At 36.6% G+C, this 14,308-nt stretch overlaps 2 long non-coding RNA genes across 4 annotated transcripts; both read left to right on the top strand.

Annotated features, from left to right (window-relative positions):
* The first annotated feature begins 2,332 nt into the window (after positions 1 to 2,332).
* Positions 2,333 to 2,727, top strand: LOC116169783. The gene is made up of 3 exons (XR_004145073.1): positions 2,333 to 2,442; positions 2,492 to 2,613; positions 2,664 to 2,727. It is a non-coding gene; the product is annotated as an uncharacterized LOC116169783 (long non-coding RNA).
* A 6,132-nt stretch (positions 2,728 to 8,859) lies between these two features.
* Positions 8,860 to 9,781, top strand: LOC116169781. 3 transcript variants are annotated; one of them, XR_004145070.1, is made up of 4 exons: positions 8,860 to 8,880; positions 9,103 to 9,155; positions 9,216 to 9,603; positions 9,656 to 9,781. It is a non-coding gene; the product is annotated as an uncharacterized LOC116169781 (long non-coding RNA). The 3 variants fall into 3 exon arrangements; XR_004145071.1 differs by lacking the exon at positions 8,860 to 8,880 and having other exon boundaries at positions 8,938 to 9,155; positions 9,216 to 9,378; positions 9,426 to 9,603; XR_004145069.1 differs by lacking the exon at positions 8,860 to 8,880 and having other exon boundaries at positions 8,938 to 9,155.
* The last annotated feature ends 4,527 nt before the right edge of the window (positions 9,782 to 14,308 follow it).

Genomic DNA, 14,308 nt, shown 5'->3' with positions numbered 1-14,308 from the left:
CAAACATAAAAGATTGAGCCAAAGCGGCATGGAAATCTCAAGAAGACGTTGGTTACTAAAGTTGACTAACATTTTTACATTAAAGGCACTGCAATGTATGTGTAATGTACGTAGGTTACTGTATGTACATAATACGCACAGTTTGGTACATAACCAATTTTTGAGCGCCAAACACAACCTTCTTTTTGATACAATTTTGAAGTTTGCTGTTAATGATCCATTAGAAGAAGATATCATATTTACTATTTAATAGCTTATGTAATTTTTTTGTTTTTCGGCCCAACAAGAATGCGTACGAAATGTAAAAGCGAATTTCTTTTGTTTGAAATAGAAGCAGACATTTTTTCTCTGATATTAGGCATGAGAATTTTATAATTGAACGAAGAGATCTGGGGGCGTTAAAATTGTTGACAAGCTTTGCTTAGTAGGCCATTTTTTTAAGAATTTGTGCACCTTTAATTAAAGGGGTGATAAGTGTACGCTTCAAATAAGCATTACGCAGGCAAGGATGGGACCGACAAGAAATCCAAATTCCAACTTTTTAGGGACAAATTATCCAAATAATTTGGATTGTTTTCGTCAAGATATCCAATTTTCGAATAGATAAAGGTACGCCGCTTTTTCGTGTTTTTGATCATTACCTATACGTTTTTAACAGCAGTTGTTTTCAGCTATATCCTTAGACCATACAGTGCAGGTCTGGCTATATCTTATAGGACTCTTATAGGAGCTGCATCAAAGATGTTTATTTCGTCGTTGTTCATTTTGCTGGTGTAACTCATTTATTACTAGGTAGGCACTAATTCTTTGACGCTGTATGAAAACATACTAAATGCTATGGCGTGCTTTAACACTGAAACTGAAATGTTTCGCACTGCACAAGGTTCATACGTGATTAAAGGGCTTGAATAAAATTTGGATATCTTGTCAACAAATTTCCGAACTTTTTGGATATTTTGTCCAAAAAATTTGGATTTCTTGTCTAAAAAAAATTCGATATTTGGATATCTTGTCGCGCCACCGACAAGATATCCAAATCGGAGTTTCCAAATTGGTAAAAAATTTGGATATCTTGTCGCGCCACCGACAAGATATCCAAATCGGAGTTTCCAAATTGGTTGGATATTTTGTCGCTTTATTTGGATTTGTCCCTAAAAAGTTGGAATTTGGATTTCTTGTCGGTCCCGGCAAGGATGTGTCCATTCTTTTAGGTATAACATTAGAAATATTTCCCATTTCATATTCAGATACTATGAGTGTTCATTCGAGGCTAAAGGTAAGCGACTGATAGGTGACGAAACAGTGCAATTAGAGTGGACTGTTATACCTAAAGCCGCATTTTAGATTTATTACTTCGTCGACCGTATCGAACGCTGCATCGCGGTTGTCTTTATTAATATTTTCAATTACTGAACTATTATTTCGGTGAGTATCTTTCAATTCTTCTCTTATATCGGTGGAAAACAATTTCCTACTAACTTTTCATTCTGGAATCGTCTCAATAGTCTTAATTCCAACGAAATAGAAGGTTGAGATTGAAATACGTTCGCTTTTTATCTAGGTATACAATTTGTTTTGGGAAACGGTGAAACGCAGCGCATCTATTTAACGACATATACGGGCTCTCCCTTTCCGAACTAAAATGTGCACCTCTTGATAAATCTTGTATCTACTAGAAAACTCAAAAGTCTATCGAATCTTTTTACATTTCAATCCCTTAACCAATATCTTAAACATTTCAATGTCATATGATTATTACAATACGAAATTGGGAGTTTGTTCAATTCTTAGCAAAATATTACTTTGTTTCTGATATTCATCACTATTTCGTTTAAAAACTGAAATAAATTGCTAGTACTTACAATTATTAGCGAGTTCATAATTTTGCAATTCCTGTCGGTCTGTCCGTTAGCACGATATCTCGAAAACGAATGGACCGATTACGATGAAATTTTGCAGGCCGATTTTTTATCGTATCTGTAAATTGGAGTTCATGAATTGGCAATGTAGGCCAAAAAATAAGGAAGGCCCTTTTGACATCTCCGTTAGGTATGCACGGAATTGCATGGAACTCAAAATGAGCATAGTTTTAGCCATGGACGCAATTCCAATGGCGAGTCTAATACAACGCGCTCTAGCTCAGAGAGAATTGTGAAGCTGTATTCGTTGGAATGTTGGAATGATGTCACGGTGCATAGGTACCTTGCTGAATGAGTGGACCACGTGGCTAAGGAAAGTGGCAGGTTCTGCTTAAGTATATTTTTGATGAAATGTCTCGCAGGTTCAAGATCTTCCTTGTAATCTACAGTTAGCGAAGAAAAAATGTCCAGCTCACTTGGAGAGTCCTGGAATGGAATGGATACCGTTTTAGCATTTTTTGACCATTACAATATTGATCGAGGACATTTCTTGAAATCCATTCGGACGGGGAATTCAATAATCGTGAGGTTATGGAAAACGTTTTTTTGAGAAAAGTTTCTTGTGATTCTAGTTGTGAGTCCTTGGTGATTTGTGCCCTTTCACACTCAACGGATCCTTAAGCAATTTCAATGGGACATACATACACACCTTACAGTACCAAAGCGGACCAAACACGAGGAGACCAAAGAAATGGTAATAAAATAATTGCCTTATCGGAGTTTAAACTTTTCACTTTTTTCAAGTTATTTCTCTCAACCCCTACGCAATGGGTCCACTACAAAGAGGTTGAATATTTGGTGTCCCTTGGATAGTGTGTCATCAACTCTACTACATGTAGCAGTGGCAGTAATGAACACTTTATGAACCGCAAATTAACATTGCTGTTTTTTATTTTCCAACTTTCTTCTTGAATGAAACTCGGAAAATATAAAATTAGCACCTGCTCTCTTAAAAACGCGTATCTGTCCATTATAGTATTTGCATGAGGATTAATTATTGTGTTAAATCTATCGAAACAAGCATGAAAGATTTGGCCAAAGTGGCATGGAAATTTCAAGAAGAAGGCGTTGGTGACCAAAGTTGACTGAAATTTTTAATTACTTCCGTTAAACTTTTAAAGCGATTTTTCTAAAAAAAAATTTTTTTAATAGAAACAGCATTTTCTATTTTCTTCTAAATGCGTTAGTTCATTCTGAATTGATCGCAATTAAAATTTAAGTACCTACCTATCTGTTATAGTTTTTAACATATGTCAATTTTTATCGAAAAATTTGAAGATGCATGGGTCCATTCAGAAATTCATATCTCTTAAAACCGTTTAACAGAAGTGATCGTCCTATTTAATACTGAATTCCTTAAAGTCTAATATATGGAATTTTTTGAGTGGCCGCCGAAAGTCTTGAAAAAGTTTCCCGAGCTGCTGCGATTTTTCAAAGTTATCAATCAAAAAATGGCAAAACTTTAGTTTTTCAAATTGCAATTTGCAACTACTATTTCTGTTGCCAGAAATGAATGTATAGGTAAATTTTAGGGCCACTTTTATTATCATTCTGTATGCCTATATCGGGTAGTTATTGAGTTATTAGTTTAAGAGATACGAATTTTTGAATGAACCCTTGCATTTTCAAATTGTTAGAGAACAGTTGACATTATGCTATATTTATCGATGTTTCTTGGTAGAGTGGTAGAGTTAAACGCCGCCTGACATACTTTCAAAATGTATATGCTATATAATACAAGAAGAATCCTTTTAGAGAAATTCTCCGAAATATTGCATTTTCTGCGGCCGCTGTTAAAAAGAGTATTGCTCACACGAACGAGCGGTCGGAAAATAATAAAACTATAAAGGATCACTACAAAAAATCCATAAAAGTGATCCCTGACCATGGCTTAGTTCGGGTGCGAGTCCGGCTTTTATACCAACCAAGTCTGGGTCCTGGTCCAGGTTTTACCCACCCCGCTAGCTGCAATGACGTTTTAGAAAGTGAAATATGCTCCCCATTTTGACAATGAGGACGTTTCTACTTCTTTTTAATATCGCCTGAATCATGATTTATAAAATGTCAGAATCGTTATTGATATTCAAAACTGAATTTTCCACTTCCATGTGCACATTGGCCACGAATTTCGGTGGATTTTTAAAAATATGCTTTTTAGTGTGTTTTAAAGATATTGAAAATGTATTTAGCAATCAAACTTTTACCAGTGAATCGATGCTACAATTAAGTAACGATATACAATACACCACTCTACCCTACCGTACATTTTCACGATAAGGCATAATAAAGTAGTCGACTGACCCAGAAAATTCCCCCTATTTAGCTACGCGCCTAATAAAATATCTGCCGCAGTGCCCATCCGTACAGCCACTAACGTTCTTCTAAATATGTATTTCGTAAAAATTATCAGGGGTTTGTCTACCTATTGCTGGAAACAGAGTTGGAAAATTGGAAACCGTTCGCGAGTTATCATGTACACAGACGGGCGGACAAAAAGTCAAAAATTAACGAACGAGTTTTGTCGCTTGTTAATAATGTGCATTTTTAATGCGTGGGGTAGAAGGAAACAATATTTTGTTTATAAAATTGTAGTTCAGGTAATCGAACTTTACTCCTTTTTGCAGGTATGATTAATAGCAATACGTAACAGTCCAGTCCGGTTGACCCTCAATTATGTTATCTATTGTAGGTAATATTACAATTCCACGTTAGTTGTTAGAAGGATACGAAAGTGTGTGCATCTACAAGTGCCCTTTATTTTCTAGAAAGAGCTTGAGTATAGGTGAGATTTTTAATTATTCATAAATTAGGTACTTACTAATCAGATGTAACTCCAAATTAACTATTAAACTGTTCAACTCTGGTTTAATATCGTAATTTTCTGGAAACTCTGCAACTATTTAAGGGTAGTTAAAAGGGAAATTTGGAAAACAACTGGATACATCCCGGGTACAGATTTTTGTGCATGTTAATCCGAAATTTATGGCCGTATTTGTCGTAAAAAAGTATGTAAAACTTAACTTTCGGCAAAATGTTAGAATATAATGCTTTTTGGCGACATATCGGCTTTGAAAATTCAAACGGTCACCAACATAAAAAATAATTTAGGAGGAAACTATTTCCAATTTTCCTCCGGGCCTACTTTTTAAATATTGATACCTCAATTTGAAGTTCTGACTAATGACAATTATATAATCACTCAGATGATTTATATGTACCTATACCTATACAGTATAAGGGGGTATGCACTTCCCAAGAAGTACTTTGATTTTGAACTGTTTACTAAGAAACAATTTCCGAACTAAAATTGCTCTTTTGGGCTTCGCAGGTATGAATACTGGAATTTAACCCTGAACTCTTTATCAGTGTAATGTTACAATTTTCACGTTGGTTGTTTGATTTTTATGAAAGAGTGAATATCTAATCTATATAATACTAGTGCCTTCGTGTTCTCTAGAAATTGATGGGTGAGATTTTATTTATCCATGTCCTAGGTACTACAATTATAATAGGTAAACCCCAGGGTAAACCTCAAACTTAATATTGCACCCCCAATTTATTTTTAATTTGTCAGTCGAATATGTTGTTCCAATTAATTAATGGTTGTATTTGAAAACATTTAAACGACAACACTAAAGGGAGAAACATTTTAAGAGGTAGGATTGCAGTGATACCTGAAAAGAGAAGATTCCTGGGGGTATTTCGAGTATAGGGGGAAACGAGTATCTGCAGTGAGGGAGAAGTACTTATTTAGGAAATGCAACTAAAAAAATACTCTGAACTTACTGATCGATTCATTTCCTGCCCTTTCGGTGTAGAGACATTTGGAGCCTGGGGTCCGTCAGCTAAGTCATTTTTTAAGGATACATGACGGAAAATTTTTGAGAAATCTAAACAGGGTCGTTCAACTGAATTTCTTAAACGACGTATAAGTCTGGAAATTCAGTGAAAGCGTAGAGGTATTGTATTTCCTCTATGGCGAAAGGTAATGCGATATCTGATCTAGCAACAATTCCATACCAAAAATGTTTTAACGAAGTTTTTTATATTTTACATTGAATTGCTTTTATTTTGTTAATCTTGCATTTAATTGTTATAATCTAGTTAAATACTAAAATAATGAGGTGCAGCTGATTCACAATGGTCGATTTATTAAAGTAGCCAGTAGCATTGCATTTATAACTATCATAAATTCAATGCCAGTAGGTACGTTTAGCAAGTTATATATCGTTATAAAGGAAAAAATTTGTCCTAGTGAAAATGATTCAACCTGGGAGCTAAATGAATGAAAATGGAAATAAAAAGTAGAATGGTGTTCCTGTTCCCCTTCGAACTCAACGGATCCTTAAGCAATTTCAATGGGACATACACTCACACATTACAGTACCCACCTAGCGGACCAAACACGTGGAGACCAAAGAAATGGTAATAAAATAATATTGCCTTATTGGAGTTTAAACTTTTCACTTTTTTCAAGTTCTTTCTCTCAACCCCTACGCAATCGGTCCACTACAAAGGGATTGAATATTGGGTGTTCCTTGGATGGTGTATCATCAGCTTATTACATGTGGGGCCATCTTAGTTAAAACTTGAACGGTAAGGTAGGTGCACATTTTTGTACATGTGTTACATTAGAGCGGTAATGAATGAACACTTTATGAACGGTGAATTAACATTTCTGTTTTTTATTTTCCAACTTTCTTCTTAATTGAAACTCGGAAAATATAAAATTAGCACCTGCTCTCTTAAAAACGCGTATCTGTCCTTAGTATTTGTATGAGGATAAATTATTGTGATAAATCTATGGCAACAGGCATGAAAGATTTGGCCAAAGTGACATGGAAATTTCAAGAAGAAGGTGTTGTTTACCAAATTTGACTGAAATTTTTAATTACTTAAGGGTAGGAGTAAAATTAGTTTTCTATTTATTTATTTTTTAATGTTATCACTTCTCTATTGGTTTCACACTATCTGATCCTTAATTTTGTTTAGGATATATCCGAAAGTAGTTGACATTTTTTCAGTTTCAAAACGGCATTTTGTAAAGCATCAAAATACGCAACTTTTCCAAATTTAAACTAACTACCTACCTATCTCTCACAGTTTCCGAGATTTCGCCATGGTGGCCCTCGAGTTGCTCCGTTTATACCGTATTATTAATACGTTTGATGCGTAACTTGGAAATCGAATCAAGTGAAGTACCCACCTTGGTTGCCTATACTGCAAGGTTTACCTATTCGGCGATCATTACTTTTCTCTATTACTGTACCTACAAACTAGTGTACATTTACATAGGGATGTGTTATACTAAACAGATACGGTTTATGCGGTATACATTACATTTTTACTATAAGTTCCTGCGTATTATGATTATTTTTTTGAAAAGTGGGGGGGCTCTCCTGTCGTCCTCAAATGGTGCCCTGTTGCTGCTTAGTCTTGTTCAGAAATTTAGTTACTCAGTTGTGATTTTGTAGTTTCATAAGATGCAAGTAATTATTTTTTTGGGCATAATTGAGGGATCGACTTTTCAGGGACAAATTTTCTAAAATCGTCAAATTATCCAAATAAATCCAAATGAAGTGACAAAATATTCAACAAAATTGGGATTTGGATATCTTGTCGGTGGCGCGACAAGATTTCAAAATTGTTTAGAGAAAAACTCCAAATTTTTGCACGACATATCCAAAAAGTTCGGAAAGTTTTTAACAAGATATCCTATTTTCGAATAAATGTGCGCAGCTTGAACCTTCATAAAAATTTTACCTAAATTCACCATGAAACCTTCAGTTTCATGCCTACTTTATGTCAGGAAATTTTAGTTTCCGTCGTTTTATTTGGATTTGGCTATACAAATTGGATATTTTGACGAAAACAATCCAAAACATTTGAAAAAATTTGTCCCTGGGGAAACACCCTTCGGATTTTTTGTTGGTCTCCATAATTTAGTGAAAATATCAATTGAATGTAATGGATACACCGTCGAGATTTATCACACCTAGTGTGGCGTTAAAATTTATAAGGGGATGTTGCACTTACAGTTACTTAGGAATGGAGAAGTTTCCATTTCTTGTTGTTAAATTAATTATATAATTTTTGAAAAGGGGATGAGATTACTTCTTTGTTCACCCAAAGTGAAATATTTCCACCAGCTTTAATTCTCGGTTTTAGGGATGATCTACACGTAAGAACTTACTTTTTAACCTTTCTTTATTTGAAGAACTCGTTCAGTCTAAGCTTACGATTTTTCTCAAATGCAAAATTATGCCTCCTTAAACGTTAATCTCTTATAAGTACAGTTACGCACTGCAATGTATGTGTAATGTACGTAGGTTACTGTATGTACATAATAGGCACAGTTTGGTACATAACCAATTTTTGAGCGCCAAACACAACCTTCTTTTTGATTCAATTTTGAAGTTTGCTGTTAATGATCCTATGGAAGAAGATATTATATTTACTATTTACTAGCTTATGTAATTTTTTAGTTTTTCGGCCGACAAGAAGTCGTACGAAATGTAAAAGCGTACATATTTTCTTTTGCTTGAAATAGAAAAGGTTTGGAAGCAGAAATTTGTTCTCTGATGTAGAATTTTATAATTGAACGAAGAGACCTGGGGGCGTTAAAATTGTGGACAAGCTTTGCTTAACAGGCCATTTTTTAAGAATTTGTGCACCTTTAATTAAAAGGGTGATACGTGTTAAGCTTCAATTAGAGATTTCGCAGGCAAGGATGTGTCATTCTTTTAGGTAACATTAGAAATATTTCCTATTTCATATTCAGATACTATATGAGTGTTCATTCAAGGCTAAAGGTTAGCGACTGATAGGTGACGAAACAGTGCAATTAGAGTGGACTGTTATACCCAAAGCCGCATTTTAGATTTATTACTTCGTCGACAGTATCGAACGCTGCATCGCGGTTGTCTTTATTAATATTATCAATTACTGAACCATTATTTCGGTGAGTATCTTTTCAATTTTTCTCCTATATCGGTGGAAAACAATTTCCTACTAACTTTTCATTCTGGAATCGTCTCAATGGTCTTAATTCCAACGAAATAGAAGGTTAAGTTAGAATTATTAGCGAGCTCCTAGCGAGTTCATAATTTTGCAATGTCTGTCCGTCTGTCGGTTAGCACGATATCTCGAAAACGAAAGGACCGATTACGATGAAATTTTGCAGGTGGATTCTTTATCATATCTGGAGATCGGAGTTTAAGGATTTAATGGTAAAATGTATGTATAACGGGATAACGACATTATGAGGTCGGCATTTTAATCTCTTCGATTACACAGTATTATGAAGATTCTGGATGAGGCAGGCGAGTGCAATACGACGAGCTCTCGATCAGGGCGAATTGCGAAGCTTTATTCTTTGGAATGTTGGAATGATGGCACGCTGCAAACCTTTCTCAATGAGTGGACCACGTGGCTAAGGGAAGTCGCAGGTTCTGCCTAAGTATATTTTTGATGAAACTTCTCGTAGGTTCAAGATCTTCCTTGTAGTTTCTTGTGCAAATGGAGACAACAATTACTGATTTTAGTTGTGAGTGCTTGGTGATTTATGCCTCTTCGCACTCAACTCAATTTCAATGGGATATACACTCACACGTTACAGTACCCACCTAACGGACCCCTTTTCCTTGAGCTAATGAAGTCCAAACACGAGGAGACCAAAGAAATGGTAATAAAATAATATTGCCTTATCGGAGTTTAAACTTTTCACTTTTTTCAAGTTATTTCTCTCAACCCCTACGCAATCGGTCCACTACAAAGGGATTGAATATTGGGTGTCCCTTGGAAGGTGTGTCATCAGCTTGTGGGCTTGTGGGAGTGGGACCATCTCAGTTGAAACTTGAACGGTAAGGTAGGTACACATTCTTGTACATGTGTTACTTTAGAGCGGTAATGATCACTTTAAGAACGGCGAATTAACATTGCTGTTTTTAGCGCATTTTTGCAAATTTATTTGTAAAAAGTAGCTTTTAATCTCACTTTGGCTGGCTGGCTGGCTGGCAACAAATGTGAGCGCGTAGAAGAACTCTTGTAGAAAGGCAACGGGTGTACGTGTATCTACCAGGCCGTGTAATTTGTCAACCTTAGGGACATGGCTACATAATGTGAGGTTGGCGACATCTGGACGTCATCCTCGAGCGTAGTTTACTAACGTGAAGGTTTTTCAGTTTTTTCCTATCTTCTACTACAGTTTTGGTCCGATTCTTTTCAAATTGGTGTCGTCAGAAAGATGTTGTAAACGCGCACAACTCCTGCGTGGCGGAATTTTGTTTTTTGTCCTAGGGGCGATATTAATGACCTTTTGCAAGGCGCGCCCGCGCGTCTTCGAGAGGTAGTCAACTTCGGACGCATTTTACCTTCCGTTGCGAATTTTGTCACGCGGTTTATCGTTTCGTAAATCGCGAATCGCTATATCTCTCTTTCTCGTGTCGCCAATAGAAGCTCGAGCAATGAGAAGTGCCCCAAAAATTAAGTACTATCTTGTGGAAGGTTTTTAGCGAAATCCACCAAAATGTGGGTGTAATATAAGTATGCACCGAAAAAGGAAATGTGGTAGCCCCCGACAAGATCTAACGGATGGTGGAGTCAACTCTTCAAACGCGAATTGTGGGTGAACGGAACGTCGGGAGTGGGATCCAACAAAGGGAATGTTGTAGCCCGCGACGAGATTTTACTGATGGTGGAGTCAACTCTTCAAACGCGCATTGGAAGGGAACGGGACATCGGAAGTGGATACCGACAAAGGGAATATGGTAGCCCCCGACAAGATGTAACGGATGGTGGAGTCAACTCTTCAAACGCGTATTGGAAGGGAACGGGACATCGGAAGTGGATACCGATAAAGGGAATATGGTAGCCCCCGACAAGATCTAACGGATGGTGGAGTCAAATCTTCAAACGCGCATTGGAAGGGAACGGGACATCAGAAGTGGATACCGACAAAGGGAATATGGTAGCCCCCGACAAGATCTAACGGATGGTGGAGTCAATCTTCAAACGCGCATTGGAAGGGAACGGGACATCAGAAGTGGATACCGACAAAGGGAATATGGTAGCCCCCGACAAGATCTAACGGATGGTGGAGTCAACTCTTCAAACGCGTATTGGAAGGGAACGGAACATCGGAAGTGGATACCGATATAGGGAATATGGTAGCCCCCGACAAGATCTAACGGATGGTGGAGTCAATTTTCAAACGCGCATTGGAAGGGAACGGGACATCAGAAGTGGATACCGACAAAGGGAATATGGTAGCCCCGACAAGAGCTAACGGATGGTGGAGTCAACTCTTCAAACGCGAATTGGAAGGGAACGGGACATCGGAAGTGGATACCGACAAAGGGAATATGGTAGCCCCCGACAAGATCTAACGGATGGTGGAGTCAACTCTTCAAACGCGCATTGGAAGGGAACGGGACATCGGAAGTGGATACCGACAAAGGGAATATGGTAGAACACCGGTTACGTGTACCTATACCATTAGCAATGTAACGAAGCACTCCGAATTTAGTTTGCCGTTTACGAGGACCATCCAGTATAATAACGATTGGTCTGGGGCTTCGTTACGCAAAAAGACCGTGATAGGTAAGGAGATACCGTAATTAATTAGTCCGCCTACAACCGCTCCTGTTGGAGTTTTGCAATTATTTTTGTAACCACCGAAGGATGTTGTCCTGGCGAAGATGAGGGACAATTAAAATTCTTTGGTTTCAGCGCCGTTAATTATTTATAAGATGTTTTAGATTCCCATATTTAAGTAAAATCAAGGATAGAACAAGTTCAAATCGAGTAAGTTCTGCAGTCCAGACCGTATGCCTGCATGTTGCGATAAGAGTGTTAAGCCGTTTGAAAAGAAAAAGTCCAAGGGAGATGGTTGGCAGTAGTAAACTTTGTCAGAAACCGTCGAGAGAGATGTCCACGGAAGCGCTGTAATTTTTCTAGTTTTTGTAAGTTGCCCCAGATTTTTAAGATTTAATTAAAAACCGAATTATTTTGCGCTCGGTGCGAATACGGCGGGGCGCTGGATTTTCCCTGTTCCACTTCCACCAAATTGGGTTTCCTTTATAAGCGAAACTCTCAATTTTTGAAGGATCTTTTGGCCAGTTTTGCGTGTGTAAATCTTTCTGCCAGTATTTGTTTGCCAGTTTGCGTACCGTAAGTAATCTTTAGTTTTTGCATTCCGTTTTTACTAATTGCCGTTAAGTGATTAGATAGGGGGGAAAGTTGTTTTTATCCGTTTTTCCGATTTTGCCTACCATAAAAATCGCCGCTGTAAGCGTGCCTAATTATTTTCTCCCGTTCCGAAATTTTCCGGTAGGCCATATTCTTTTTTAGCGTTCCAGACCGCCGCCATTTGCTGGACCTGATCGCCGAACACCTGGGTTTATCACCTTCGACTGCGACTACTTCCGAGACTACCGAAACCGACCGTCCGTCCGTTACCGCCGACATCGTCCAGGCGCGAGATCGTCTGGTGGCGCCCGAGTCACTCCGTCCGTTACGTATACCGCCGTTCTCCACCGTCGACTACCACCGAATAATAAGACCTCTTAATTACAATAGACTCAAATAAAAATCACACTAATTGGGTTTTAATTCCGACAGCACCGGCCTATGCGCGAGCGGCCAAAGTTCGTGGCAGCAATACAGAAGTAGGCATTATCCACCATAATATCGAATTCGGCATTCTTTTTTGAAGAAAATTCTACAAAATGAAAAAAAAGTTTCCCGGTGAGTTTTCATAATGCAATGCATTTTGTGTGCCTGTACTATACCTTCATACAGTTGGTGACTTTTGGTACGAGATGGTATTGATATCTACTTGGCACAATATTTGAAAACAAAACTTTCAACATAATCTCCTTTGAGGGTATACATTTAGCATAACGTTCATAAAGTAAGTAGTTTGAAACCTAGTATCAAGTATCAAGTATCAAGTATCAAGTATCAAGTATCAAGTATCAAGTATCAAGTATCAAGTATCAAGTATCAAGTATCAGTATCAAGTATCAAGTATCAAGTATCAAGTATCAAGTATCAAGTATCAAGTATCAAGTATCAAGTATCAAGTATCAAGTATCAAGTATCAAGTATCAATTATCAAGTATCAAGTATCAAGTATCAAGTATCAAGTATCAAGTATCAAGTATCAAGTATCAAGTATCAAGTATCAAGTATCAAGTATCAAGTATCAAGTATCAGTATCAAGTATCAAGTATCAAGTATCAAGTATCAAGTATCAAGTATCAAGTATCAAGTATCAAGTATCAAGTAAGTATCAAGTATCAAGTATCAAGTATCAAGTATCAAGTATCAAGTATCAAGTATCAAGTATCAAGTATCAAGTATCAAGTATCAAGTATCAAGTATCAAGTATCAAGTATCAAGTATCAAGTATCAAGTATCAAGTATCAAGTATCAAGTATCAAGTATCAAGTATCAAGTATCAAGTATCAAGTAAGTATCAAGTATCAAGTATCAAGTATCAAGTATCAAGTATCAAGTATCAAGTATCAAGTATCAAGTATCAAGTATCAAGTATCAAGTATCAAGTATCAAGTATCAAGTATCAAGTATCAAGTATCAAGTATCAAGTATCAAGTATCAAGTATCAAGTATCAAGTATCAAGTATCAAGTATCAAGTATCAAGTATCAAGTATCAAGTATCAAGTATCAAGTATCAAGTATCAAGTATCAAGTATCAAGTATCAAGTATCAAGTATCAAGTATCAAGTATCAAGTATCAAGTATCAAGTATCAAGTATCAAGTATCAAGTATCAAGTATCAAGTATCAAGTATCAAGTATCAAGTATCAAGTATCAAGTATCAAGTATCAAGTATCAAGTATCAAGTATCAAGTATCAAGTATCAAGTATCAAGTATCAAGTATCAAGTATCAAGTATCAAGTATCAAGTATCAAGTATCAAGTATCAAGTATCAAGTATCAAGTATCAAGTATCAAGTATCAAGTATCAAGTATCAAGTATCAAGTATCAAGTATCAAGTATCAAGTATCAAGTATCAAGTATCAAGTATCAAGTATCAAGTATCAAGTATCAAGTATCAAGTATCAAGTATCAAGTATCAAGTATCAAGTATCAAGTATCAAGTATCAATCAAGTATCAAGTATCAAGTATCAAGTATCAAGTATCAAGTATCAAGTATCAAGTATCAAGTATCAAGTATCAAGTATCAAGTATCAAGTATCAAGTATCAAGTATAAAGTATCAAGTATCAAGTATCAAGTATCAAGTATCAAGTATCAAGTATCAAGTATCAAGTATCAAGTATCAAGTATCAAGTATCAAGTATCAAGTATCATGAATCAAGTATCAAGTATCAAGTATCAAGTATCAAGTATCAAGTATCA

Source organism: Photinus pyralis, unplaced genomic scaffold (genome assembly GCF_008802855.1).
Source record: "Photinus pyralis isolate 1611_PpyrPB1 unplaced genomic scaffold, Ppyr1.3 Ppyr1.4_LG4, whole genome shotgun sequence".
NCBI lineage: Eukaryota > Metazoa > Arthropoda > Insecta > Coleoptera > Lampyridae > Photinus > Photinus pyralis.
This window is presented reverse-complemented; position numbering and strand designations above follow the sequence as displayed.